Source organism: Lactuca serriola, chromosome 5, assembly GCF_051521515.1.
Source record: "Lactuca serriola cultivar US96UC23 chromosome 5, Lser_US96UC23_V15, whole genome shotgun sequence".
Classification (NCBI taxonomy): Eukaryota; Viridiplantae; Streptophyta; class Magnoliopsida; order Asterales; family Asteraceae; genus Lactuca; species Lactuca serriola.
The window spans coordinates 16,306,550-16,312,647 of NC_136412.1; positions in this window are offsets into that span (position 1 = coordinate 16,306,550).

The following is a 6,098-nucleotide window of genomic DNA, read 5'->3' on the forward strand; positions in this document are numbered from 1 at the left end:
TAGGAGCGGTGGTTTTTGCCCTCAAGATTTGGAGACATTATCTATATGTGGTCCATTGTACCATATATACGGATCACAAGAGTTTGAGGCACATCATGGACCAGCCTAACCTGAACATGAGGCATCGCAGGTGGCTGGATGTCGTCAAGGACTATGATTGTGAGATCCTATACCATCCTGGTAAAGCGAATGTGGTGGCGGACACTTTGAGCCACAAGGTAGTGGGGTTTTCCACCCCAGCGAGATGTATGAGGATATCCATGGATCCCCCGATTGTGATTCTGATCAGGGATGCGCAGGTTAAGGGTATGCGACCAGAGAATTGGAAGAATGAAAGGATTAAAAGTGACAGCACCTAGTTTGTGCAGGATGGACGGGGATTGATAACCCTTTATGGTCGTGTATGGGTCCCGATGTCTGGGGGAGTCAGACATACCGTTTTGGAGGAGGCACATACGTCTCGTTTCTCCATTCACCCATGGGCCACATAGATGTTCAGAGACCTGAGTTTGATTTACTGGTGGCCGTGTATCAATCGAGAAATCGTGGGGTATGTCGAGAGATGCCTGAATTGGCCGATGTGTATGTTCAGGAGATCATTGCTCGGAATGAGGTACCAGTTTCCATTGTTTCCAACCGGGATGTCAGGTTTACTTCCTGTTTCTGGTAGAAGTTCCACGAGGAACTGGGCACGCGGCTGCACTTTAGTACAACATTCCAACCTCAGACTGCGGGCAGAGTGAATGGACCATTCAGACACTCGAGGATATGTTGAGGGCGTGGGTCATTGGTTTTGGAGGAAGTTGGGATTCATAGGTGCCTCTTGAAGAATTTGCTTAAAACAACAGCTATCATTCCAGTATTGGCGCCCCGCCTTTTGAGCTTTTGTATGGTCGGAGATGTAGAACCCCAATCTGTTTGGGTGAGGTTTGACACAGGGTAATTGGTCGGATGGAGGTAGTTTTGCAGACTACCAAAAAGATTCAGCAGATCAGACAGCGGCTGCAGACCGCTCAAAGTCAACAAAAGAGTTACACTGACAGACGCCGATCGGATTTGGAGTTTCAGGTCGATGATATGGTGCTCTTGAAGGTCTCTCCATGGAAGGGCGTGATTCGTTTCAAAAAAAAAAGGGAAAGCTAGGTCCCCGCTATATTGGACCATTCAGAGTCGTTGCCAGGATTGGTAAAGTGGCATATAGATTGGAATTACCGGATGACCTCAGTCAGATTCACAACACCTTTCACGTTTCGCAATTGCAAAAGTGCATTATAGACCCGGAGGCAGTGGTACCATTGGATGACATTCAAGTTGATGAGCACCTGAATTATGTTGAGAGGTCGGTGGTTGTTTTGGAAAGAAAAATGAAAGTTCTGCAAAACAAGGAGATACCTTTTGTGAAGGTACAGTGGGAGCATCGGAGGGGATCCAAGTGGACGTAGGAGCAGGCGGAGATGAGGGAGAATTACCCAAAATTGTTCGTTGCAGCAGACTTCGAGGACGAAGTCTAAATTAAGTGGGGGAGAATTGTAACGTCCCAATTTTCAGGTATCATTATGGTTTAATTTAAATTTCATGTTTTAAAACTTACTCGACGAGTTGATGCTATGACTCCTCAAGTAGAAGCGAGTTGGGACACGTCATTTAATGAGTTGACTCGGCGAGTCCGGAAGGGGACTCAATCAGTAGGAGCTGGCAGAGGAAACCCTAAATTTCAGGGGTTTTGCACCCTATATATTGGACCATTAGCGCCTCCCACTATCCCTTATCACCCCTTGAGAGCCAAAAACCTTAATTTTGTGTGTGTGAGCTTTATGAGAGTTTTGGGGCTTTGGAAAGTGATTTAGTGAAGGAAACTTGTAAATCAAGAGGCTTGCATCAAGGAAATTCGTGTGGATCTTGAATCCATCTCAGTTTGGGGCACGTTTTGGAGGTAATCAGGTGTTACTTTAATCTAGTTCTTCTTAGGACCTCTCATGGATGGGGTTAGGGCTTTCATTAGCATATTCATGAAGGGAGTGTGGTGTATGAGCTAGATCTGAAGTTTAAACTTCAGATCTGGACCTCCCTTGGGTCCTAAGTTCATAAATTTCCTTGTATGTCTATGAAAGAACCTCCCTTATGAATAGAGTTTCATTCCAAGCTTGGATTCGGATTTTGAGGCATGCAAATACGTAAAGGTAGAAACTTTACGTTGCTAATACACTCTAGGGACCTAGATCTATTATTTGGAATGAAAGAATATTTATGTACCGCTTGATCATGGGAATAGTTGTATGGACTCGGCGAGTCTGGGAGATGACTCGGTGAGTCGAGTAGGGTTTTGTCCGAATTGGTCCCGTGTTGACTCGACACGTCTGGGGGATGACTTGGTGATTCAGTTTGGGTGTTCAGGCTCTGAATCGTGTAATGACTTTACGAGTCACTTAGAGAATCGACGAGTTGGGTCGGGTAATTCTTAAATCAATATGGACTCGGTGAGGGGAAAGTTGCACTCAACAATAATACAACATGGACTGTTGACCATTGACCAATGACTTTGACTTTGTCTGGAAATTGTCTTGTGTCTTCCATGGGCATTTTGGTAATTTTAGTATTTATCGGTGGGTCACTCATGGGTTCAGACAAGGCTGTTAGAGCTATATCTGGAGGAGTGGGCAGTATTATCTTGAGCCACTAGCAAGGTGAGTTATCCTCACTATGTCAAAAAGGTCTATGGCACTAAGGCCGGCCTTTTTGGTTGACATACTGATTTGAGTTGGATGCATTTGATTATGATCTGTTAGTTCGGTATTAGGATAGACATGATGTTGTTATGCTATGATGATTCGAAAGAGTAGTATGTTGGTGACATGGTTAGGTTGGTATTCCAGTATATGAGATTAGTATGATTTATGATCTGTGAGGTAGTTATACCTGATATATGTGCTAGGATATGTTATTTATGTATGCACGGTTATTGGTTTGGTGGGGGTTGAGGCGGTCCTGCTTTGTACTGGAGGCCAACATACCCGATGAGCGGTCCGGATGGGCTGTGAGCCTGTTTGATGGGCCAGTCACATCGAAGGCTTGGAATAGATTTAGATAGATTGTATGCCTTGCAAGGCGGTCTAGTCAGGAGGCCCATTATGCATGTTGTGATTATTTGTTATTGATATGGTATTATCAGTGTGGTATTTGTATTTTGGGGGTAACTCACTAAGCTCTCGAGCTTACAGTTTTCAGTTTGTTGTTTCAGGTACATCAGGAGATCATGGCAAGGCAAAGGCATGTCCCACGGATGGCGCCAAATGATGGGACATCGACCTCCGGCGAGTCTTCTAGTCTTCTGCTATGGCGGAGATCTGGACATCGCAATCAGAAAGACGCGTTAGAGCCATCCCAGGGACTGTGCCCCGGGAGCGGACTCCGACGGTCAAGTTAGATCAGCTAGAAGATCTGAGATGGTTCTCCATAGCTGGAGAGAACCATCTTGGTGCTGGTGGCTGACGGCGGCGAGTGGTGGCTGAGCCACCCGGCCGGAGTATAGTGGCGGCTGAGCCATGGGGGAAGATCTAGGGAAGGGTCCCTCTCCATGGAACATATATTATTCATTATATAGGGGACTATTAGGCCAGGCCTTGGGCCAACCCAATTCAGGCCCAACTAGCAAGGAGTTGGACAAGGCCGCCAGGAGGCGCCGGGCGGGGCTGGCGGGTGCACACCAGGAGAGGGTGGCAAGGGAGTGCCAGGCGAGGGAGCACCTGGCCGAGCCGGCAGGAGAGTCCCCAGCAGGGCTGGTAAGAGATTCCCCAGCAAGGCTGGCAAGGGAGCGCCAGGCAAGGCTGGCATGAGCGCGCCAGGCCAGGCTGGCACGCTAGAGCAGTCTAGGCCACGCCAGTGGACGATATCTCATCAATATCACATTATTTGGTTTTTAATGGTTGGAAAAGTTTAAATTTGGCTTAAATTTTTGGATGTTACAATTTGGTTGTCTTTTGAGAATCTTAACAGGAGTAAATGTGTTGTGATTTTGTGAAGAGGATTTGCTATGATTCTTAGACATATTCCTTTTGTCATTTTCAAGAAATCTAGAGTTTTGTCTAGACCTAACTTCCTTCTTAAGTGCATTTTTGGCCTTATTCTTAGGACTAGTGACATCATTTCTGTTTAAAGAGGGTTTCTTCCTTTGGTCAGATGTTGAATTAGATGTTTGACCACTTGAAGGGTTTTCAAAGTTGGGCTTGATGGGTACCAAGGTTGTTTTGGAAGTAACTAAGGAATTTGATTCACAATAATCAGAGGAGACATTTTTTAAGCTTTCAATGTTATCATCCAAGGATGCCCATGCAAACTCAGAAGTAACAATTTTAGTTGTGATAGGAATTATTTCCTCAACAACACAGTTGTTCGTAGGATTATGTTTCGGAACATAATCTATGCAATTAGAAACATTGTGGTGGAATTCCGTGGTCCGATTCAAATCCAGGTTTTTCAGAGGCGGAAGTGGTGTGGAATCATGACACTTGACAATAATTGGTTTCAATTCAGGAATCAAGGATACAAAACTGTCAGTTGTCTCATGAAGGGGTGACAAAGGAGAAATAGGAGTGTTCGAATGTTCATTGTTCGGAACTTCTCCCATAAAAGTCATGTTTTGTAACTCCTTCAAGGGACTAGCTAATTATTTGAGAAACTCACTTCTGATACCAAGAGCTTTTTACCAAGGATGACGAAAGTTGGTGTCATCCTTTGATTTTGTTCAAGCAAGTCAATGGAATTATGTAAAGCATCAATTTTGGCATTGAGACGTTTATTATCTGAAATCAAAACATTTCTTTCCAAATAATTGATTTCACGTTTGTCTTTAAGAATGATACATTCATCTTGTGACATTACAAGTTCTTTCTCTAAAGACTCTATCTTTAATTTCTTATCCTTGAAACATAATTTAAGGCGCCTCAATTCACTGTCCTTCTTCTCACTGGCTTCCATGGATGACTCATAGGCTTTATAGACGGTGTTCATATCTGTTTGGATCTGGGTTAGATAAGATTCATAGAGAGACATATCAAAGTTATTATCAATAATCATAGATTTTACCTGCTGAAGTATGCTTCGACCAGGTGGATCATTGGTAGCTATGTAGCAGTAATTTGGTTCAACAACATCATCTTCATCTTCTGACCCTGATGCCCAATAGCCTTCATCACATTCAATTATTTTTCTAGCCATTAGACACACATTTCTTCCAGTAATCACACCATCATCATCTCTTGGTGACCAATATCCTTCCACAGCCCTAGACACAGTTGTGACAAATGCATTTTCACTTTCAACTATCTCTTGTTCTATTCAGGAATAATAAGCAGAATCCTTGATCTTCTGTTTTTGTGGGATATTATCCAGACAATATTTTGCAAAATGATTTGCGTGTCCACACTTATGACACATAATTTTACATTTTTCAGATTTCGAAATCTGTTGAGATTCCGAAGTGAAGTTGGGCTTAGTGATGTTGGGTTTGTATGTTGGTCGATTTTTCGGAATGGATTGTTGTTCTGGGGCAGAGTATGGTTATAGATTGCTTTGGTGAGGAGCGTGATAACGATTTTGATATGGTTTTTGAGAGGGATTGATTGGACGTTTCTATTTCATGGAGAGTAGTGCAAACTCCTATTGGAAACAGAGTTCATAGTCCATGGCATCTGATTCAAGATCACCATCAACTAGATAGTTAGTGGTGAGAGGTTGAACAGGTGGAACTACATATTTGAAAGGGTCCGAATAGGATGGTTAGGAACTAAAGGTTCAAAGGAACTGACAAGAGAAAGAAGACCTCCATAGAGTTCCCTTAAGGTCTGAGCAATGTTTGATTCATGGCCTTGAAGTTCATCAAATAGTTGTTAAAGCTTCAGCTTCTTCAGAGATCCATTGCTTTGAAGACACGATTTCACGTTTCCCCATCCTTTACCAAGGCTGTTTTGTAAACTTGAGATTGTACTCCAAAGGAGTTCGGACAATCCCTTGAGCAGTCATGTTATTGACTACGTTTCGGTATCGGTTGGAGGCTGATGCAACTGATTCACCAAGAGTTGTTGTAATGGTGTCAAACTCGT